This window comes from Podarcis bocagei (assembly GCF_964188305.1).
Source record: "Podarcis bocagei genome assembly, chromosome: 6".
In the NCBI taxonomy this organism is placed as follows: domain Eukaryota; kingdom Metazoa; phylum Chordata; class Lepidosauria; order Squamata; family Lacertidae; genus Podarcis; species Podarcis bocagei.
The window spans coordinates 25,462,830-25,487,666 of NC_138130.1; the positions used below are offsets into that span (position 1 = coordinate 25,462,830).

At 42.7% G+C, this 24,837-nt stretch overlaps 1 long non-coding RNA gene across 1 annotated transcript; it reads right to left on the reverse strand.

The window, feature by feature from the left end:
• Nucleotides 1-220: 220 nt before the first annotated feature.
• Nucleotides 221-16,397, reverse strand: LOC308589470. The gene is made up of 4 exons (XR_014009293.1): nucleotides 16,312-16,397; nucleotides 14,762-14,897; nucleotides 2,919-3,056; nucleotides 221-2,462 (listed from the first exon to the last, which is right to left on the reverse strand). It is a non-coding gene; the product is annotated as an uncharacterized lncRNA (long non-coding RNA).
• Between the last annotated feature and the right edge of the window lie 8,440 nt (nucleotides 16,398-24,837).

The window sequence follows — 24,837 nt, forward strand, 5'->3', positions numbered from 1 at the left end:
CTCAAAATGGCTAACATTCTCCTTTCCCTTCCTCTCCCACAACAAACACTCTGTGAGGTGTGTGGGGCTGAGAGACTTCAAAGAAGTGTGACTAGCCCAAGGTCACCCAGCAGCTGCATGTGGAGGAGCGGAGACACAAACCCGGTTCCCCAGATTACGAATCTACCGCTCTTAACCACTACACCACACTGGCTCTCTAGGGTAAGGGCTCTCTGGGTAAGGTGGAATGGAATATTCCATGAGAGAGAGTGACAGGCAGAGAGACTTGGCTGCCGCACAAGAGAATGTGGGTCTGTGAGGAACAGAAAATAACTTCGTGAAGGAGGAGACGAGAGAGACATGGACATTCTGGTAGACCAGGCCTTAGCCTTGAAATGTGTATAATTCACACAGGCCAAAGGGTTAGAAGTTAGGTGTGAAAGGAGACAGGGAGAAATAGTCACAGGAGATGAATAAAAAATGTTTCAGGCATTGAGGGAGGGTAAATATATATGAGGTGCACAGTGGATGGATTTCTGATGGACAATATTTGAAGACATAGCACACCTGGTCACAGGTCACAGTCTTCCCTGTTATGTTGAAATGTGTTGTGTTTCTGTTTGAATACAACCGTTTCCCCCTGAATTTTGTATCTATACACATGCACTAAACATCTTTTATGCAAATCAGTCTCCAATTTTGGGGCAATGCATTTTCTCTCTTTTTTGGTAACGTTTAAGTAGTATGAAATAACCTAGTTCCAACATCATTTTGTAACAAAATACAATTTAATGGGGAAATGCACTTTTTTTTTTGCACCCAGCTGATTTCTAACATTTTCTCATTCCAGAATGTATCTTTCCTCATACAGTTCTCCTTTACTTTTAGAATAACTCAGCACAATGGAAAAGATGGTAATAAGGTGGGGGGCGGGAATATCTGATCTGATAACGTATCCACAGTCAATATCCTTTGCAGACCTTAGGATTTCTACTACTTGTGAATTTTCAGCTGCTCAGACCCTGGCTCCTCCATTTTAAAGTTGGGGCACCGGAAAGCAATAGTCAAGGAAAGGGTATTGTGTTTGATATTTAAGTTGCCATCTGGCTGACGTTTCCACTGAATTGTGTGGTTTCAAAATTGTGTTTCTTAAAGGGTTTAGATTTCCCAAAGCCCACTCCCAAGTTCACGATGGAGATCACATTCTCTTTCTGGTCTCTCTTAGTTTCACACATATTCCTAAATCCCTTCCTTCCTTGTTTCTACTTCAACAGAGCTTCGCCTCCCTCCACTTCACTGTGCACCATCCAAATCCGCTCTGCGGCAACTTCCAAAGCAGATTTGGGGGTGGGAAGCAGGATGTTCTGTTGCATTCATGGAAGCCATGCCACACACACAATGGTTTAGCTGCATACAACCCAATGTCTGTATTTCTAAATAGGTTTTATCCCAAATGCCAATTGTAATTCATTCTGTGTCCACAAAATTCAGAGAAGTGGAAAATCCAATGGTTAATTGAATTCTGATCCAATTGCACTAGTCCAAGACCTGCAGATCAAGTCAATTCACATAGGACTGTGAAGAAAACATGTCCCTCAAGCATCCCAGCCCCCTATCTTCCCCTGACCATTTGCAGCCACCAGGGTGTGTGGAATTCTTTTTAGGGTGTGGACTCAGTTAATGTTGGGTGTGAACACAGTTAATGGTGGGGGCAGGAGTGAAGCAATAGACTAGGTCAGTAGCATTAATTTGAACTGAATGTGTACCTTAAAAGATGTCGAGTCATCTTCTGCAGCATGCATGGTTCCTCCAGCAGGTACAGTGGTACCTCGGGTTAAGTACTTAATTCGTTCCGGAGGTCCGTTCTTAACCTGAAACTGTTCTTAACCTGAAGCACCACTTTAGCTAATGGGGCCTCCTGCTGCCGCCGTGCTGCCGGAGCACGATTTCTGTTCTTATCCTGAAGCAAAGTTCTTAACCTGAAGCACTATTTCTGGGTTAGCGGAGTCTGTAACCTGAAGTGTCTGTAACCTGAAGCGTATGTAACCTGAGGTACCACTGTATAGGTATAAACTTTAAACTTCTCTTGACGTAGCGATCAACTTTAAAAACCACTGGAATCAAAAACTGTAAACTTAAAGAAAGGGCTATCAAGCACAATCTGTTTGTTGATTTTGTCTCCCAACATTACCCATTTTAGTAAACACACACACAAACAAACAACTGGCAAACCTTCTAGGAACAAATAGCAATATCGGTGATGAAAACTGCTTACAGTACACTAATGCGTTTGTGGCAGCCTGTACAAATTCATAGGCAGAGACAAAGAAAGTGGAGGGTGGGTAGGAGTCAGAAGGAGCTTTACTGGTTACCCCTCAGCAAACAGCAGTAACAGTTTCCTTTTTTCACACATGAGTTCATACATTCTGTCCCTCCTTTTAGGTTGAGAGTCACACGCCTGGACTTCCTTTCTGAGTTGGTTTCTACAACAAAACATGTGCAATTAAAAGTTTTTCAGCTTGCCAATGCAGGAAGTTACTGTCTGGGCTGAATTCCTAAATCTATCTCTGCTTATTTGTCAAGGGTAAAACAAAGCATTTTAACTTTACGTGCCACCTGCAGTGTCCTACTGTACACACAGCTTTCTGCAATGCCAAGAACCATATAAAAACAAGTGGGACCTTCAGTCCTTCTGGCTGAGACCCAGAGAGAACTTCCAATTTTATATTTCAAAACCAAACCCACAATTTATCAAATGTCAAAATGTGAATGTGGTTGGGATGCTGTTGTTTTTAATTCTTGCACTGAGGTGAGGCAAGACTGCCCAAATGCACATAATGTTTCTTTTTTGTTACCTTGCATCTCGTGATGGGAAGGTAGGAAAGGAGCGGTGGCTAAGGAAATGAACTTGGGAGTTTTCATAACAAAAGGTCACTTACCATTACTCATCTTCTGCCTGACCTTTGGTGCATGGTTTCCTGTTTCAGTCTCTATTCCCTTCCAACTCTTGATCTTGTCTAGAAGACTATGAGCTCACCTTTCCAAAGAGCTCGCACTGTGTAGAGCCCCAGTTGTTTCTGATGAAGAGAAATGAAGAGGATGAGATGAGATGACCCTTCAAAATTTGCCTTAGGAACACACAACCCTCTTTTGTGTCCATAGAGAGGGACGGCAACATCTTGCCTTCTTAGACAGCTTTGGCACCTTCTGTGGTGGCCTGTTATGGACACTTCAGCCATAACATGTGGGCAAAAGGATAAGCAATCTCTCCTTTTCAATATCACTTTATCTTGTTTTGGATAATGTTGTTAGTGGTTCTTCTTAAAGCATGGAAGGACAGATCCTGAAGCTGAGGCTCCAGTACTTTGGCCACCTCATGAGAAGAGAAGACTCCCTGGAAAAGACCCTGGTGTTGGGAAAGATGGAGGGCACAAGGAGAAGGGGACGACAGAGGAAGAGATGGTTGGATACTGTTCTCAAAGCTACCAGCATGAGTTTGACCAAATTGCGGGAGGCAGTGGAAGACAGAAGTGCCTGGCATGCTCTGGTCCATGGAATTATGGAGTTCTCTACTTTCTGCCCATTTCTCCAATTTTCCAAGTCTTGTAATTGATTTAAAAATAGTGATTGACAGATAGTGATAGACTATCAACATTTTTAGCTCATTTTCTTATTACCTGCCCCCACTGATGATTTTGGCTGGTCTTCCTGCTTCTACTCTTCAGGCTCTCTGCTACTGCTACTTCATTGGAATGGAGTGTGGGTCAGTGGCAGAGCATATGCAAAAGATCCCGGGTTCAATCCCCAGCAACTCCATGGGAGAAACCCTTCTGAAATCTCAGATAGTTGCTTCTAGCCAGTGTAGACAATGCTGAACCAGATGGACCAATGACCTGACTCTCAAGAGTCTCCTCCAGCACCATAATTCAAAAGCATCAATTCTTTGGCGATCAGCCTTCTTTATGGTCCAGCTCTCACTTCCATACATCACTACTGGGAAAACCATAGCTTTAACTATACGGACCTTTGTTGGCAAGGTGATGTAGCAGGACCCTATACATGTCCACTCAGACATGGGCCCCATTGAACTCAATGGGGCTTACTTTTAGGTAAGTGGGTGTAGTGCATTCTTAATGTACCTAGGGTAGACTACTGAACCACTATCAGACTAGTGTAGCATGGTTGGGGCTCCCTTTTAACATACTCTCCAACATCCTGCTGATCAAAATTGGGGTGCTTGTTTTTTTGGTCCCAAACTCTCACAGGAGCCAGGTGACTCTCACGAGAGCTTGAGACCAAATAAATGAGTGTCTTTCGATCTGGCATTTTGGCAAAAGCCTGCTGACTCGTGCCAGAGTGCCAGACCAAAAAAATGGGACATTCTAGGATCCAGTCAGGAGCTGGGGTGGCTTCAGAGAACAGCTTGCAAAATGGCATTTGCAAAGCGCAGAGCATCCAAACACTGCCACCTCTCCCCACCCCCATCCCACTGCAATGTAAGACCCACTTAATATGAATGGGTCTGGCATTAGAAAGATGCTGCACAGGTGGGGGTTAACGCATTCTTCCCGAAAGTACTTTTATTTTTCTTAATATATTAAGAGTCATTAAACTCACCTGCTTCTCCAGCTCAGCCCCATCTAACTGTGCAGAATTCCATGGCTGTGACTTTATGCTACTTAATTTACAGCCTATAACTATTCCACCCCCCACCCCTACCCTTCAGAACGAGTGATTTAGAGCAATAAGCTTCAAATTTGTAGTGGCTCAGCTGAACGACACCTTCCCACCTGCTCGGCAGCACTTATAGCAAATGGTAATTAATACTAAGGCTTACCCCGTTCTTTCTTCATACTGTGAAAATCAAATAGGTCTGCAAACATCGGTTAAAGCCAATTGTTTTACACAGATCTCTTTCCTTTGATGTGTGCCAAAACACACTGTGAAAAATGTTCTCATTTTTGGGTGGATTTTCCCATCTTCTCCTTGGAGAGGGCTGCCTCCATATTTGACAATAATAGTCAATCACACAGCATTGCTGTTTTTATCCGTTTCAGTGCCCTAAACGGCCTCAGTCCAGTATATCCTGTATATTTGAAGGGGCGTCTCCACCCCCATCATTCTGCCCGGACACTGAGGTCCAGCGCCGAGGGCCTTCTGGCGATTTCCTCACTGCGAGAAGTGAAGTTACAGGGAACCAGGCAGAGGGCCTTCTCGGTAGTGGTGCCCTCCCTGTGGAACACCCTCCCACCAGATGTCAAAGAGAACAACAACTACCAGATTTTTAGAAGACATCTGAAGGCAGCCCTGTTTCGGGAAGCTTTTAATGTTTGATGTATTACAAAATAAAAAAATTCCTTCCAGTAGCATCTTAAAGACCAACTAAGTTAGTTCTTGGTATGAGCTTTCGTGTGCATGCACACTTCTTCAGATACACTGAAACAGAAGTTGCCAGATCCAGTGTATCTGAAGAAGTGTGTATGCACACGAAAGCTCATACCAAGAACTAACTTAGTTGGTCTTTAAGGTGCTACTGGAAGGAATTTTTTTATTTTGACTATGGCAGACCAACACGGCTACCTATCTGTAACTGATGTATTACAGTATTTGAATATTTTTTGGGAAGCCAGCCAGGGTGGCTGGGGAAGCCCAGCCAGATGGGTGGGGTATAAATAATAAATTATTATTATAAAATTATTAATGTAGGTTAGCTATATGGGAGTATAGCTACAGAAGTACACTCTGTGAGAGAGAAGACCCAGCTATCTAATACCGAGTGCCCTCTATCACTAAAATTCACCAAGTTGTCTTTTTTAAAAAAGGGAGGGTGTTGTTATAAGCAACAGCGTGTATTTTACAATTCAGTTGCCTGCCTTGCAGTGGCATGGGCACACACATAAGCCAAGAGGTGGAATTCAGAAGCAAGATGGAAATCAGGCAATGCTTATGGGGACATTCTTCGAACCGTAAAAAGAGTTTCTCTCACTATGTTTTGGTACGCAGCATGAGAGTGTGGAGAAGCAGCTTTGGGAACAGAGGAAGACGCTGCAGTGGAAGATGAGTGCAGTGATTCCTAACGCGGGAAAGCAAATTATCACTTTACAATGATATTTTGCTGCCCAGAGGACAAGATGGTGCCCTTTCCCAATTCCACATATATAAGCTAACTGTGCCGGTAGGGGAATCTGACTTCCACACTAGCAGCCAAGTGAACCTGGTGCCAGGATACTCGCTTATGGAGCGCAGGGCAGGCCATGGTGCAGCTGTGTTCTTCAACTTCTGTAGCTGGAACTTGTTTCTCCTTGCTGCCTGCTCAAACAAATAGTTCAAGGCAGCAGCAGTGGAGCCACCATGCATCATGTGATCTGATATTGCCTCTGGTGAGGTGTTTTTTTTTAATATAAACAAAAGCAAAAATAAGACCTATTCCATCACCACTATCCCACTTCAGAGGTCCTGAGACCCTTCCAAGTTGTGCAGGTGTATGTCGGATGGGATGGGAAAAGGCCCAGTTTTTATGGTCCTGAGGTGATTGACTATATGGAACTGGCGGAAATGACTGGCAGAATCCGAGACCAGGGAGAAGAGTCGGTGGAAGAAGATTGGAAGAAATTTAAAGACTATTTACAGAAATATTGTAAAATTAATGAATGTTAGAATGATGTTGGATAGAAACTAAGTGGTTTTTAGCTGCAATACTATAAGGGAATATGAAAAATGGATTACTAATAGGTAAAGATTTAATGTTACAATATTTTAAGATTAAAGATTAGGATAAACAAAGAGGGGAAGCATTTGCTGAACCAACAAACTGAATTGGAAAAAAAAAGGGAGGTGTGAGGAGGTACGGGAAACAAGCTAATGAAAAATAAGTAATGGAAAGATTGAGTTCTTTTTAATTATTTTTATTTTGTATTTTTATTTTTTCTATTTTTTATTTTGTAATATTTTGAAAATCTTAATAAATATCTTATAAAAAAAAATTTTATGGTCTTGAATATCTTTCTAGGTAAAAGGCAGGATAGAAATAAGATAGTAATAAATGCCTAACTTCTCTACTGAAAAACTTAGCCCTGTTTCTCCCGTATACTGCATGCCTTTGGGAGGGTATTGTTTGGTTGGTTGTAAGTCACTCTGAGTTGCCTTCGGTAAGATAAAGCGACTGACAAAATCAATAAAGAATAATAATCTATCTGTTTCCACACATCTAAGTTGAGCTTACAGAAATGGACACAGCAGAAATGCAGTGAGAATACCTAGTCTGCCTTACTGGACTGTTCATAAAGTAAAGGTAAAGGGACCCCTGACCATTAGGTTCAGTCGTGACCGACTCTGGGGTTGCGGTGCTCATCTCGTTTTATTGGCCGAGGGAGCCGGCGTACAGCTTACGGGTCATGTGGCCAGCAGGACTAAGCAGCTTCTGGCGAACCAGAGCAGCGCACGGAAACGCCGTTTACCTTCCCACCGGAGTGGTACCTATTTATCTACTTGCACTTCGGTGTGCTTTCGAACTGCTAGGTTGGCAGGAGCAGGGACCGAGCAATGGGACCTCACCCCGTCACGGGGATTTGAACCGCCGACCTTCTGATCAGCAAATCCTAGGCTCTGTGATTTAACCCACATAGCTGTAGATTAATTGGAGTACCATTTTGCTTTTTGCTTTTTATCTTATTTTGGCATGCAACTATCCAATGGTTAAGTCCACTGCATCCCAAACACAGTGCCTGAGTTTATTAAAAACTAGCGTAGAACAATTAAAAATAGTTGATTTCAGTACATTTTTCCTGCCTTTGTTGTAACTGGAAATTCAGATCGTCTTACAGCCCTAAACTATATCAGCTAAATAAAACATTGTCCTTGAATGTAGTCCAAACTGCAGAACAGCTTCAGCAAACAAACAATACTTCCACTTTCGATTGAAAGTGGGTGATTACCATAAGGCTGCCTTAAAGCTAATTCAAACACATCCCTCTGATTGACCCCACTCTATAGTAAGATATTTCGCACAGATGGTTGTCATCTGGATCCAAAGCACATTTACTTGGATGAACTCCTATTGATTGTTAGAGCTTTGTGTCACATAGTTCCCACAAACAATCATGGCCTCTGAAATTGAATTGATTGGATTTATATTCTGCCCTTCCTCCTGAAGGGACTGCATGCACTCATGGACCAAGTGTTCACATACAAGCATTCTGGGCTCGGGGGAAGCAGTGCTGCATTGAGGACTTTAGACTATCTTGCATGCACAATCTTGTTAACGAAAACCGTTGATACAAGAAATATGCAAAATAACGAAACAGGTATTAGAAGCCACCCCAGAATTAGCCCTATTGAACATTTTCCAAGACAATAACACACACTCACATGACGAAGAACTCATAACTCACCTACTCTCAGCAGCCAGAAGCATCATAACTAGACACTGGAGAGACATGTCAGGAGTGAAAATGGACCACTGGTACCAAACTGTATTGAAAACAGCCCTCCTAGAAAAACTAATCAGCAAACTGAAACTTCTGAGGTCCAGTGCCGAGGGCCTTCTGGTGGTTCCCTCGCTGCAAGAAGCCAAGTTACAGGGAACCAGGCAGAGGGCCTTCTCGGTAGTGGCACCCACATCCTCCCACCAGATGTCAAAGAGAAAAACAACTACCAGACTTTCAGAAAACATCTGAAGGCAGCCCTGTATCGGGAAGTTTTCAATGTTTGATGTTTTAGTATGTTTTTGTATGTGCTGGAAGCCACGCACAGTGGCTGGGAAAACCCAGCCAGATAGGCAGAGCATAAATAATAAAATTATTATTATCATTACAGTGGTACTTCTGGATGCGAACGGGATCCGTTCCGGAGTCCCGTTCGCATCCTGAGTAGAACATAACATGCGACTGCGTGTCTGCGTGTCTGCGGGTTGCGTTTTGCCACTTCCGCGCATGCGTGTGACATCATTTTGAGCGTCTGCGCAGGCGCGAGCTGCGAAACCCAGAAGTAACACCCTCCGTTACTTCCGGGTCACCGCGGAGCATAACTTGAAAATGCTCAACCTGAAGCATATTTAACCCGAGTTTTGACTGTACAGTGGTACCTTGGGTTAAGTACTTAATTCGTTCCCGAGGTCCATACTTAACCTGAAACTGTTCTTAACCTGAAGCACCACTTTAGCTAATGGGGCCTCCTGCTGCTGCCATGCCGCCAGGGCACAATTTCTGTTCTCATCCTGAAGCAAAGTTCTTAACCTGAAGCATTATTTCTAGGTTAGCGGAGTGTGTAACCTGAAGCGTATGTAACCTGAAGCGTATGTAACCCGAGGTACCACTGTACTACTACAAGAACCCACCAATGGCATACGAATCAATATGGCTAACGTGACCGACCAACCCCTCCACTGCAAAAGCAGTTTGTTGCGTAGCTGCAAACAGAGGGAGAAGATGCAGTTTGAATCTGATGGCTGTTATTGATTGTAAATATGCTACTTTTGAGCAAATAAAGGGATAGTAGGACAGAAGAAACATGTGGGACTTGTTTACTGCCCTTTCAACATGGACGCTGTGTAATTCTGCTAATTGCTTTACGATCTACAGAGGCTCCCAGGGGAAGCGTGGCTGGGCGCCGAACAATAAAGCAATAAATCTACTGAACATCCACCCTCCACCTCACACACAAAACTCACATCAGCCAACTGAAGTCAACCAACCATGTTCTGGGCCCCCCAACCTCTCTCACCACCAATGAAAACTAATAAATGAATAGAAAGAGAACCTACCCATGTGACAGTGACACAAAAACCTTGCACATATACTATGTAAAAGAATGAACGGTCTCTCTCCCTTATTCTCTTCCCCTGCCTCTCTTGCTTCCTAACTTTATACGGTCTATATCACTGGTGTGTCTGACATCGAATATAACTGAAATGTAGAAAAGATTCTATGAACAGAAAGCAGAGACACTGTATGTACTTTTGTAAGTCAAGAAAATCTTTAATGAAAACAATTTTTTAAAAAACCTGAAGCCATTGATTTGAATCCCAAGATAGGTTAACTTGGGAGAAAGAAAAGTTTCCCATTCCTTCTCCCACCCACCCATGTCTCCTTGAAAGCATCTCTGAAGTAGGCCCATCAGAACAAAATGGAATGGGGAACAGGAAGTGGAGAATTCTATTCCAGTTTGATTACAACCAGTGTAAACTGGCTGCTCTAGAATAGGTGAAACACAGCACTGCATCCATATATGTAGGGTGCATATATACAATTTAGCACTGCTGTTCCCAGTAGTGATGTATGGAAGTGAGAGCTGGACCACAAAGAAGGCTGATCGCTGGAGAATTGGTGCTTTTGAATTGTGGTGCTGGAGGAGGCTCTTGAGAGTCCCATGGACTGCAAGAAGATCAAACCTCTCCATTCTTAAGGAAATCAGCCCTGAGTGCTCACTGGAAGGACAGATCCTGAAGCTGAGGCTCCAATACTTTGGCCACCTCATGAGAAGAGAAGACTCCCTGGAAAAGACCCTGAGGTTGGGAAAGACTGAGGGCACAAGGAGGAGGGGACGACAGAGGATGAGATGATTGGACAGTGTTCTTGAAGCTACTAACATGAGTTTGACCAAACTGTGGGAGGCAGTGGAAGACAGGAGTGCCTGGCGTGCTCTGGTCCATGGGGTCACGAAGAGTCAGACATGACTAAACAATTAAACAACAACAACAATTCATTTTAAAGATGGGGCATAATTATTAACTAACAGCTATGCATTTATATTTTCACCAATTTTCTTTCCCCAAGAAGCCCAGTCTCAAATATTCAGCAAAAACAGGGGAGCTGTTCAAAGAATACTTCATTTGTAACTTAAGCTAGTAAAAACAAGGAAATTTATAGTTAAGGGTGACTTCTAATATCTTGGCACAACAGGGTGTCTCCTTAACCGCTTCCTTATTGGGCTATACATTTAAGGTCAGCCTGAACTGTGAATTTCCTTATTATTAGTAGCTGTCACGTTATTAACTATCTCAATGTATCTTTTTTGGTGAGTACATTTAATTTCCTCTTTTCATACTACTCCCATGACCTCAACAGAATGAATGACTCTGCCCCATCGAGACGCAGTTGTCTCCCAGGCTATTATGGGACTGATCTATTGACACCTTACTCACTGGAGGAACGGCGCTTCCATTTCTGAGCTGTTCAGAGGCCTGATCAGTGTGGCAAACTGAGCAAGGGGGAGAAAGGAGAATTTTAAATTCTAGGAAATTATTTTTAGAAAGAGAGAGGACAACTATCTGTCTTCTGCTTAAGTGTTATAGTAGTTATACTATGTACATAAGCATATACACTATTACATTTGTTTGTTTACTATGCATCTTTTCCTGAAGTGCTTTTTATGGTACATTATTATAAAAACTATAGAAGCACAGTGCTATGTATAAGAACCCAGCAGTGGCTTTATTAAATAAATAAAAAATACATAAAACCCAGCAAAGTTCACAATCTTTATGGCATCCCTTGTAAATATATGGGGCGTGAGGGGGAGTTAATAATTTACCCACAAGGTTGGAATCTCTCTTGGGCAATTAAGTAATTAGGTTGCTCACTGGATTTAGTTCAGATTTTAATGCATAATAATTGGTAGAAAAATTGCACATCCAATTATTTCACTTTTGCTAGATGGTGTATTTAAGTAGACAAATTCTTAAAAAATGTAGATTTAGTTATTTCCTCAGGGGAACAGAACTGTGTGGTTATATTTCAGTCAGTTTAGCACAAATGATAGGCCAGATTTCACAAATCAGTAGTGAATTTTAGGTGCTCTCAACTGTAGAAATAGATAAAAGTATTGAGATATTTCCTATATCACACACAATCTTATGATTAAACTGACCCGGTATACGACATCACCCAATCCCTGTGTCCAGAAAGTTCTGAATAGGCAACACCTTAAAAAGCCATGAATCCCTGAAGATATCCGAAAAACTGAAAGAATTCTGGGATACTGCAAGCCTTCAAGTTGTGGGTCATCCAGATAGCATCCAGGCTATTTAAATCACTATTACAAACCTTTGTAACAGCCTCAGAGAATCCTAAGAATCGTAGTTTACACCCTTAACAAAGTACAGTGGCCAGAATTCTTTGAGGGAAATGTGTTTCAAATGTGCTTTGAAAGTATCATGTGTACGCAGTCTATTGAAGAAGAATTTGGGTGGAAGTACCACAGAAAGTGACACAATGCAGATGTACTGTATGACATCTGTATCCGAAACCACATCCATATACTAATTCTGCCCCAAACATTCATGTGAAACTAAATGCAGATAGAGCTAGCCAGCACAGCATGGCAATACAATTCTGGCTTAAATAAATGTGCCAAAATGGGTATAAGAAAGCAATGGACAGACACACACACACACATATACATATACATATACATATACATATACACTTTTCAGATATATAGATTTCACTGATTTTACAATCATTTTGACATTTTAAAACTTGATTTCCTTCCCCCTCTTTCTGTGGTTCCTTAAATTTATTTTTAATATCTTATGCATATTCAAACTAACTTAACTTACTCATTTATTTATCTTCCATATATATATGTGTGTGTGTGTGTGTGTGTGCGCGCTCATATATATATATATATACACACACACACACACACACACACACACACACACACATATATATATATATATATATATATATATATATATATATATATATACCCTTATGTAGCTGCAGGTTATACAATAATCCTGCCAGTGTTTTTATCTGTTTACAATTTATCTGTCAATATTCAATAAACCATTTCCATTCTTTTATAAAAAGTTTGTTATCTTGATTTCTTACTCTTCCAGTAAGTTTTGCCATTTATGCATATTCCATAAGTTTTTGTATCCATTCTTCCTACATGAGAGCCAGTGTGGTGTAGTGGTTAAGAGTGGTAGTCACATAATCTGGGAAACCGGGTTCGTGTCTCCACTCCTCCACATGCAGCTGCTGGGTGACCTTGGGCCAGTCACACTTCTGTGAAGTCTCTCAGCCCCACTCACCTCACAGAGTGTTTGTTGTGGGGGAGGAAGGGAAAGGAGAATGTTAGCCGCTTTGAGATTCCTGAAGGGGAGTGAAAGGCGGGATATCAAATCCAAACTCTTCTTCTTCTTCTTCTTCTTTGCTGGAACTTCTTCTTCTTTCCATTTTTGGGCAAGTAACATTCTTGCTGCTGTACTCACATACATGAATACATTTCTATGCAATTTAGGTAGTTCTGTCTCTATAATTCCCAAGAGAATTGTGCAGTGGACATTTTTGTGCAGTTTTTCAAAAATCCACAGCACTTTGTACAAGCAGGACAAAATGGACTGATGAATGAACACATGGAAAAATCTTCCGATCTGCATACCCCTGGTTGGTTCCCTAGGAAGCAAGGATGCACTTTCCTATGCCTTCAAGTAAACGGCCTCGGTCCAGGATACCTGAAGGAGCGTCTCCACCCCCATCGTTCTGCCCGGATGCTGAGGTCCAGCGCCGAGGGCCTTCTGGCGGTTCCCTCATTGTGAGAAGCAAAGCTACAGGGAACCAGGCAGAGGACCTTCTCGGTAGTGGCGCCTGCCCTGCGAAACGCCCTCCCATCAGATGTCAAAGTGATAAACAACTACCTGACATTCAGAAGACATCTTAAGGCAGCCCTATTCAGGGAAGTTTTTAATGTGTGACATTTTAGTGTATTTTTGGTCTCTGTGGAAGCCGCCCAGAGTGGCTGGGGAAACCCAGCCAGATGGGCGGGGTACAAATAAATTATTATTATTATTATTATTATTATTATTATTATTATTATTATTATCCTTCTTGCTCCAAAGGAGAAGCAGTTCAGGGGAGAGATAGGTGCATATTTACAAGTGTCCCAGCTCCATAATAAAGATACTGCCTTTGAACAACAGCAATGAAAAGTTTGGAGCATGTGAGCTTATGCATAGCTGAGCAATGCATATGAAAACCAAAACACAACACTGGAATTTTTTTTTCCTGTTAAAAAAAAAAGACTGCAGAAAAATACTCTGCCACATCTTATCATGTGGCAGGGCAACCGTGGGTGAGATAAGGAAAAGAATCCTTTGGGGTTAGATCATGCTCACAGCCCATCAGTTCATCCATATCCCTAACACAGACCGTGAATGCTCTTGAGAAAAGTTGCTGATTGCTGTACTGAACACACAAAACATTTCTTTCCTGTCCCTCCTGATGTTAAGATTTCATTAGTTCACCCCTAAGGGATGCACACACTAAGTGCTTTCCTCCTATCATTTATTTTCCTTGCAAGAATTGCAGCAGTTACCACAGGAATGTTCCACAGTTCTGAACAGGGAGAAAGATGATCCACGCAGTCTTTTTTACCCTCACCCCAGCCCACCTCCCCAAACAAAAAAATAGGAGGCAATGAGCCAGACCGGTTGTCATGAAACAGCTCGTTTTCAGTGCTGCGGTTGTAGAAAGAGGCAGCAAAGCTGGCAGCAATGACGACCCCCAGAGAATCCCCCCCTTTACTATAAAGAGGCAGCTTTGAATAATAATAAAAAATATGTCTGGAAATGCATTTCTGGTCAGCACAGGCCCTTGTGGGGTATTTTTTGTTGTTTGCTACGCAAGTGAAGACAGTATGAGTGAAGATTTGTAAGCTCCGGCCTAAACATTACACCAAGGCTATAAAGTTTTCAATATTTCTATAACGATGTTTGAAATGTAGCTTTCCACTTGGGAAATGTTATTCCCTCACCCTGCCTCACCGTAATATTACTTACTGAAGTCACGTCGTCTTGGTTTCACCATTCACGTTGGAGAAAGCTGCCGCAGTCAGTTCCTTGGATGATCTCATCAGGCAGGGACCATTAACGTTCTCTCAGAGGTTGAAGTCTGACATGTAGATAGCTTGTTTCCCTGATAAAAAAGAGAGGGGGAGACGATTCATGGAAAAGTGGGCATCATCCATGTGTTAAGGGAATCCCAAAGGCATGCCCACTACTATTCTCGCATTCTTGAACACAGACAGGCATCAGTAGCACAGTGGTGCTTTGGCAGGATGAAATATACCATTACATTGTGGACTTCGGTGTTTGAGCAAGGAGTAGTTGGAGTTACAATAGTAAGATGACTATCTCCATGCCTATGTGAACAGGTTAATAAAGACCTTCACGTGATATCTTAATTTGAGGTCAAAGGACTTCTAATTAAACACATGCAGTTCTTTCTTTTCTGAGGGGATGCTGGGGTACACATACCTCCAAACATTTTGTGAATCTTCATACTTCTGTCCATCTACTGTATTTATTTTCCCCAATTTGAACTATAAAATGGTTATTTTCTTGAGTCAAAATGAGAGTACCCCTAAACATTTTTTTTTTTAAAAAAAGACACTGAACACATGAAAGGGAAATTGTTAGAGTGAGAGCTTGAAAAACAAAGAACATGAAATTTGGAGACTAAATAAACTGATTTATATTAACATCCCATAGCATTTTCTTTGTGTGTGTTCCTGTCCGTCTCTCTCTCTCTATTAGAGGATTCCTGCTGCCACCCAGTCTTCATCTGAACACCAGTTTCTGGAGACAAACAACAGGGGCAGCTCATTGTCTTCACAACCTTGAGAGAGTTTAGAGGCATGTGGTTGGGTTCTGTTAGAAACAGAATATTGCACTAGACGGGTCTTCATCTGATCTGAGGGCCATAGCTCAGCAGAAGAGCATTTGCCTTGCTTTTCCTTTCAAGTTAGGTCACCCGATGAAAGGTAGCCCTGTTGGTAGATCTGCAAAAAGTCCCAGGTCTCCTCCACTGATAGAGGATAGGGTAGCTCCCAATGTTCCTATGATTCGGACAAGTAATCCTTGTAGCTCATGGGCACAAGACATGTCTTGAAGCATTAATCAAATGGTTCCAAATTCAAGCTTGGCACCTCTTGTCACTCATTTTTTTATAGTATTTATATACCCGCCAATAACTAAAAGTGCTCTGGGCAGCTTACGAGTAAAAATGTAAATGATATAAAAAGAAACATAAAACCAAGGCAAAAAAAGATATTGGTTTGGGTCCTAACTTTCCTTCCACTGAAGCCACGACATTCATGGTCATGGACTGTTCTTTTCCTCACCCCAGAACGTAACGGTGTCATAAACATTCGACACCTTTCATCCTTACTTATTTATGCATTTTCTATAGCACTGCGTATTCTCCATCAATTAATTATCAAAGGGAACATTTTAAAAAGTTGAAATTATCTTGGGTGATTGCAAGGTTGTTGTCATGCCCGGCTTGCTTTTGAGGTTGCCAAAAAGCATTTGCAAGCGTCTTTTCTTACCTTCTGCAAATCATCTTACCAGAGATCAGCGCTCTGCAGCCCCTGCTTTTCAGTTAAAGCCCAAAGGAAGGCCTCATGAAATAACTCCACCCGCAGGGCTTTTTTAGATCAGGAAGTACAGGAAGCCAGAAAGGCCACAGGGCTCCAGGAAAAATGTTTAGTAGAAAGGAAGGAAGAAAACACACACCACTTTCAGCCACTTCACAACAATATGCTGAGCTCGAAACTTCACACTGACTGAAATTCTCAAGTGCTCTGAGAACGAGGCACAAAAATGGAGGAGCACCATTAGTTGTTCTCCATTTTACAGCCTCCACTAGAAATTGGGCATTTAGTGTTGCTGATCCCTTCCTCTGTGGAACTCTTTTCCAGCAGAGATTTGGCACAGAACCTCACTTTTGACTTTCAGGCATCTCTGAAGACCTTTTCATGCCAACAGGCCTATTGTTTGTCGGTTTGATGTGAGACAGCCATTTTTATGTTCTGTTGTTGCATTTGTATACACTGAAGTACACCACCCAGATATATTTTATACAAGTGGGCAGTTTATAAATACTTTTACAAATAAAATAAAGAAAAAGGACTAAGTTCTATGCAGGAACTAGATTAATCAGAGGTTAGAAGCTAACCAAAGCCTAGCTGTTGTTGTTGTTTAGTCGTTTAGTCATGTCCAACTCTTCGTGACCCCATGTACCAGAGCATGCCAGGCACTCCTGTCTTCCACTGCCTCCCGCAGTTTGGTCAAACTCATGCTGGTAGCTTCGAAAACACTATCCAACCATCTCGTCCTCTGTCATCCCCTTCTCCTTGTGCCCTCCATCTTTCCCAACATCAGGGACTTTTCCAGGGAGTCTTCTCTTCTCATGAGGTGGCCAAAGTATTGGAGCCTCAGCTTCACGATCTGTCCTTCCAGTGAGCACAAAGGGCTGGTTTCCTTAAGAATGGATAGGTTTGATCTTCTTGCAGTCCATGGGACTCTCAAGAGTCTCCTCCAGCACCATAATTCAAAAGCATCAATTCTTCGGCGATCAGCCTTCTTTATGGTCCAGGTCATAGTAGAGAGTTTTGACCAAACGTGATCCACCTGGAGGAGGAACTGGCAAGCCACTCCAGTATCCCTGCCAAGAAAACTCCAACAGGCATATAAAAGCCTAGCTAGAATCCATTAAAGCCTGTATTCAGAGGTATGATGGAGATGGGACCTGGAGCTCTCTAAATGTTTTGGGGATCACTTCCGTCCCAGCCAGCATGGCCAATGGTCAGAAACTCTGGAAGTTATAGACATATATATATCTTGGGGGCACCATGTTGACTATCTCTGGTGTGGGATGTGGTGCAGAAGGCTGTGCATGGTGACAGTTCTTCACTTACTAGACTGAAGAATGACCCGGTTGTACTGCTTTGAAAGCAACAATGCTCCCACTGGACAATAAACAAGGAATGACTAGTCACGTTTTGTTCTGTATTTACCTGACTAGCAGATTCAGTGGGTTTACAAGATGATTTGCAGCACCACTGCAGAGATGAAAGTCTAGCCCCCCCAAAACGTATGTTTATTTTGTCTTTTAACACATTTTTAATTTGTTAGTGCAGATTGGTCTTTATTCCCAGGGGAAAGCTATTTCAGTGCTGTTGCCAAGAGACTTCAGAAGCGAGCAGCCTGATCAAAATAATAACTTGCTGCAATGAGCTAGCTTAGTGTTTCAAAGAGGGCAATTTAAATTATTTTTACTTAATAATAGGTCTGCACGTGCCCCTGCAATCTGCAAAGAGATTTCTCGTTGTAGAGCTGTTTTCGGCTGCTTCACAAAATGGAGGCAATGGCCAGCAGGGAACACCAAATTAGGACTATGTCAAGACATCTCTCCCCCCCCCCCCCAATTGCCCATTGGGGACAAATATCCACTTATTGTCGCCAAACTGTATTCCCTGTGCACTCCTTCAGATTTAATTCCTTGAAGTGGAGAGATTTCACAGTAACAGATTCCTTCAAAGGCAAAGGGGGCACTGTGCAATAATAATGGCCAGCATCACAGCCTGGCTTCTGACACTGCCATAGCATTGCCCCCACATTGTCATGAACTATCTGTGGTTCCCAAAGGGTATGGCATGCCACATTGGCAAGCGTAGGAAGATTCAGGGACAATCCATATTATATTCAGGGAGTGATTCTCATTCTTATGTAGCTGCATTGTTTTATCTGGATGTCCCGTGATCATATTACAAAGTAGTTGTGTTCTATGTTATAAATCAAGCACTGCTGGGAGTTGTTCCTTTTTGTTTTCCAGTGTACAGTGGTACCTTGGTTTACAAACTTAATCTGTTCCAGAAGTCCATTCTTAAACCAAAACCGTTCTTAAACTGAGGTGCGCTTTCCCTAATGAGGCCTGCCCTTCCACCGTTCAGATTCCATTCTTAGATTGAGGTAAAGTTCTCAAACTGGGACACTACTTCCGGTTTTGCGGAGTTTGTAAACCGATTGGTTCTTAAACAGGACTGTTCTTAAACCGAGGTACCGCTGTATTTCTTATCAATAAAAAAAATCGGTGCGGCGCAAGCAAATTTTTCTCCTGAATGTGTGGCCCAGAGGAAAAGCTTTGAAAACCATTGACCTAGAGCAGTGTTTCCCAACCTTTTTTGGGCAAAGGCACACTTGTTTCATGAAAAAAATCTCGAGGCACACCACCATTAGAAAATGTTTAAAAAATTAACTCTGTGCCTATATTGACTATATATAAAGTAACTCTCTTTAATATGAATCAATGAAGGCATATTCTACATATGTAGCTGAAATAGTCGAAAAAATTCTGAGTTGTAAGAATGGGCTTGTATCATGCCAGATGGGGAAAGGTCACTTTTTACTTATGTAAAAAAAAATAAAAAAATAGTAACAGCATAGAAGGTAATGGTTAGGCTAGCATCCCTCTTCCAAATATGCTAGGTTTTTATTTGCAGGGACTGTTCTACATGGGAAAGCATTCAGCACTGTCATTCTCCCATCTGCCATCTGAATTGGTACTATTCTGGGTCAACTTACTCTGCTGCATGTGTAGATGAAAATGGCACCAAGTGTGGGGGAGGGGGCAGAACAGGTTTCAGATACAGGATATTAAGCATACACGTACTTCAGATTGAACTGGTTGCTTGCTTTGCAAGTTTTCATTTCCCAAATGACTGCCTTGGCAAGCGCAATACCTACCAGGCTCAACGCCGGTCTCGCGCTGCCGCTTCCCGCGCTCTCAAGGACCCGGGAGGAGGAAGGCGTGAAGGGAATCCCGAAGGCGCGAAAACCTCGCGCATGCGCAGGCCTTCCGCCTGCGACAGCCCAGTAGGCCGGCCGAAGCGAGCGGCGATGGGATGTGGGAGGGAGCTCGCTCGCCGCCCCGCGTGTGCCTATGTGGGGCACGTTACAGCCCCGTGACGTCAGCGCCACGCAGGCAGCCAGGCAGGCAGACGGCGAGAGCCCCGCGCTGGGCGGCCTCTCCTCGCCGCCGCCGCCCTGCCTCTCGCCGCCCGACTCGCCCGCCTCCCTCCCACGGCACACCAGGCAATGTCTCGCGGCACACTAGTGTGCCGCGGAACACCGGTTGGGAAACACTGACCTAGAGAAAGGCTGCACTCCTAGTAATTGCATGTTGGTGCCTGCTTCATGCAATTTTTGAAGAAAGTGGGGTAATATCATCAGCAGACCTTCAAAGCATTTCAGATTCATTCTCTCCTTAATCTGTGAACTAGGTCCAGTTCTTATCTTGCATATGCGGTGGTGGGTTGAAGCTGAGCAGTAAAACCTTTCTTTAGGTCACCTGCTGAGTTATGAACATAGGAAGCCGCCTTATAGCAACTTCATCTAGCTGCGTATTGTCAGCACGGATTGGCAGCATCTCTCCAGGTTTTCTGGCATTAGTCTCTTTCTGCCTGAACTGGAAACACCAGGGATTGAACCTGAGAGCTTTTGCGTGCACTGTATGTGGTCTGCCACTGAGCTACAGCTTTGAGTTCATGACAGTGCCAAGGTTAGCATAAGGGATTTCCTTGTTCATAAGTTACACCCTGGTCTTGTGTTTGCCTGCTTAGAAGTACATACTGCTGTGCTCAGTGGAATCTTCTGCCTTATTATTATTATTATTATTATTATTATTATTTGTACCCCACCCATCTAACTGGGTTGCCTCAGCCACTCTGGGCAGCTTCCAGCACATACAAAAACCTAATAAAAGATCAAATTTTAAAAACCTCCCTCTACAGGGGTACCTTCAGATGCCTTCTAAAAGTTGTGTTGTTCTTAGCTCCTTGACATCTGAAAGGAAGGCATTCCACAGGGAGGGTGCCACTACTGAGAAGGCCCTGTTCTTGGTTCCCTGGAACTTCGCTTCTTGCAGTGAGGGAACCACCAGAAAGCCCTTGGAGCTGGACCTCAGTGTCTGGGCTAAACAACAAGGGTGGAGACGCTCCTGCAGGTATTCAGAGCCAAGGCTATTTAGGGCTTTAAAGGTCAGTGCCAACATTTTGAATTGTGTTCAGAAATGTACTGGGAGCCATTGTAGGTCTTTCAAGTGGCCCTAGCACTGCAGTTTTAACCACGTTGGCTACTATACTGATGCCCTGTGTCTCTGGGCATCATCGCATACATCAGTATAATTGCTTATGAGCTGTACAGACCCCCACGAGATCACCAGGCAAGTTTCCTGTTGATTTTCAGGAGGTTTGTAGAGTCTTCCAGTGGTGGTTCTGGTTCTCTTTCTCTGCTTTTATTAATTGCAGATTTTTAGCACTATGGTCATTTCATATTGATTTTTAATAGGAATTTCTACATTGAATGGGCTTTTTAAAAAAAATTAGTACTGATTTTATCATTGTGAGCTGACTTGAGAGCCGATTTGACCACGGGACACAAGCGGAACTAATAATTGTTATTAGAGAGGCTACTGCCAAAAATATGGAGGTGGTTGCTGCAGCCACGCAGAGTTGCCCTAGCAACCTTTCCGTGCGGTATGGTTATTCGATTCTACATATGGTAAGAGGCTGATGTAAAATATATGGGAGCCAGCTTTACCTTACACTCACCACCTGACGGCCCCCAGAAAAGCCCAGCCAGGAGTGATTTCATGCGTTGTCCACATATGTGCCAAGATGGTAACCTTCCATGACTTTTGGAGCTGTGATAAATGCAATGCAGATGCTCTATAAAAATACCATAGGCTTGCAAGCACATCTACAGAATGCTGCACAGTCGTTTTAAACAGCTTTAACTTGCACCCACATTTGTGGATTGAGGAAATGAGCAGGAAGGTAATGGCCCTTTGTGTACCATGTGGAAGTGGGATTGTCTTCTCCTTTCTCCTCATTCGCTTTGGAGAACCATTCTCTATCCAGATGTTCTTGCAGTCGAACTCTCGTCATCCCTGACTACTATCCATGTTGACCGGGGGCAATGGAAACTGGAGTCCAACTGCATCTGGAGTGACACAGTTTTCCCATCCCTATTCTAAAGGAATACAATAAAAAGCTCAAGGCTAGGACTATCACATTTGTCGTTGTTGTTTAGTTGTTTAGTCATGTCCGACTCTTCGTGACCCCATGGACCAGAGCACGCCAGGCACTCCAGTCTTCCACTGCCTCCCGCATTGTCTTTGTCATGGACTTTTCTTGGCAGGGATACTGGAGTGGCTTGCCAGTTCCTGCTCCAGGTAGATCACGTTTGGTCAAAACTCTCCACTATGACCTGTCCATCTTGGGTGCCCTGTTCAGCATAGTTCATAGCTTCTCTGAGTTATTCAAGCCCCTTCGCCATGGCAAGGCAGTGATCCATGAAAGGACTACCACATACTACTGGCCAAAGTTCTCCCATTCCAATCCTCCAAGCCAGACACAAACACACACGACTCTCCTAAACCTCTTTAAATTGCTCTGGTCTGGTCTCCCTTGATATGCTTAGCTCCTAAATATACCTACTGCAGTGCTGTGGTTGCAGTGCTGGATGAGGACCTGAGAGACCAGGGTTCAAATCCCCACTCAGCCATGAAGCTCACTGGGTGACCTTGGGCCAATCACAGTCTCTCAGCCTACCACAAGGTGGTTGTGAGGATAAAACAGAGAGGATACACATGTTGTCGACATGCAGAGGGCCCCAGTTGTACCGTCTTCTTCCATCGGCCCATGCTCTGACGTAAATCAGCGACCCGGACTTCCAAAGCCAGGGCATGCTATTAGCAGAGTGCACACACAGAATAGGTGTGAGGCTTGTGAAGTCAGATTTATTAAACATGAATCAGAACAAAGAAACATGTCATCTCTCTCATGTCGTCTCAGGGAGAACAGCAAAAGCAAAAGCTATACACAAACGGAAGTTCCCAGCATACTGTGCTGGAATGTAAACAGACATGTGACATGCAACAATTCCACATGCCTGTTCCTTAAGGTAGAATGGAAATGTCAACATGCTTTATGGTTTCTTAAATACATTCTTTACTCCATTTCTCTGGGCATACTTCCTGAGGAAATGCCACCCCACTCCCAAGCCTGGTTTTGCCTACTATTTGATACTATTGAGAGAGAATACAGTTTTGATATTGGTCAAGACCTTTTGGATTGCTTTGGGAGAGTTTTCCCTGGCAGGCTGTCAGCAGCCCCTTGGGAAAGCATCCTTTAGCTGCAGGCACATCAAATTCTCACACGTTTGCCCAGAGCAATACTCTTTAATATTGCCCATCAACCAAGGGGAAACCCCTGCACTCCTCTAGGCATCCACAATAATGTTATTACACTGCCATAAGTTTCTCCAGGCAGAGCGTGGCACATGAAAAGAGGCCCCTGGGAATTCTGCAATAAAACAGGTTAAAAATGACACATTTTAATCGGCATGAACTACCTTTGCTACCATATTTTTCTGCTGTAAACTGTGGCAGCTCTTGGTAACATTCCAATTTCGCCTGGAGACAGACATTTTAAAAAAGAGGGGAAGAGTTTTTTCTTTAAGGACTTTGAGTTATGAAACTGCTCTACTTTGAGAAAATGTATCCACACACACACACACACACAAAAGTCAGCATACTAACGCTTCATCCTCTAAATACTGAAGTGTAAGCAACGGCAAAATCTAATACAATTTACATTCCATAATGAAAAGGTGTTTAACAAAGTGTATACACACTTTGCATTTATATTTCTGTAGTTTGGCAGGTACAGAGGAAGAAATAATTTACTTGCAATTGCGAGCGCTAGATTAAGGATTCAGTTCTCACATAAAAACGTGAAATACATCTCCCGATTGTAAGACTTGTGCACTAAAAATGCAAAGTCTTCAGCCAATAAAAATGCTTCAAAGTCACCTTGCAGGGCATAGGGGGGGAAAATGGCATTAAATGCTTCTTGGGCAGAGTCTTAATATAACCATTTTGACCAAAACAACATTAGTGCTTCATTTATAAACTCTGGAATACTACTGATAATGGTGCATTATAGTTTGGGTTCTTGTTGGTTTTTTTTTCTTTTTTAAACAAAGTCACATAACCACATCTATTTATACAGTAAACTAATTTTTCAGCAATACATAAGCCCAATGCCAGGTGAAATAAGTTGAGCACAATTTGCCTCCTGTCATGGGGATATAAATGACAAGCCAGCAGTATAATTCCTGTGCTTTCTACCTTTCTCAATGTCAAGCTGGGGTTAAAAAAAAAAAAGTTTAAATGTAAGCGAAATGATGACGTGCAGAATTTTGCTGACACATCAGAGACCAGTTCTAGGAAATGAGAGTTTTAAAGAAGAACCTTGAACAGTTGAGATTTACGGATCAGAACATGAACAATCAAAATTCTCAGCTTTTAAATGCAGCTTAAAAGGATACATTGTTTTGAGTAATATTATCGATTTCAAAGCCTTTTTCACACATTACGTATGAAGAAAACCAAGGTTGCCACCACACTCACAGGCCAGCAAGTAATTTCAAGGCTGATTTTCACATTCACACGTCATATTGTATTATTTAAAAATTGCAGATGAATTGCCTCCAACAAGCTTTGGTTTTTCTTGTTGGGTCAGGACCAAATTATGGTTGTTAAACATTCTTAATTATGTGGCATTTCAGTTTGGATTTCAGCATATACATTTCTCTCTCTCTTTTTTTCCTGAACATGCTAATGACATGAACGGGGTAATCTTATACAAACTTGCCAACAGCCACATGTGAAAGGGGTGGAGCAGCAATGACACCCACCCTCCCAGTGGCAGGTGGCACTGTGCTAACTGGGATAATAATGGGATAAATGTAGCAGCAGTTAGGTCAGTTCTGCTGCTGTTTCCTACTCATTGAGCCCCATGGAGTTCAATTAGACTTGCTCCCATGTGTGTGTTACGGCATTTCAGCCTAAACCCTGGCACTGAGGTGCATGATTTTATTTTATTTTTCATTTCACTTATTTAAATACATTTATGTACCACTTACCATTAAAAACCCTAACATAGTTTACAAAGTTGAAAATACAAAATCAAAGATATATCCATGGGAAATAGAGGCCAGCTGGAACC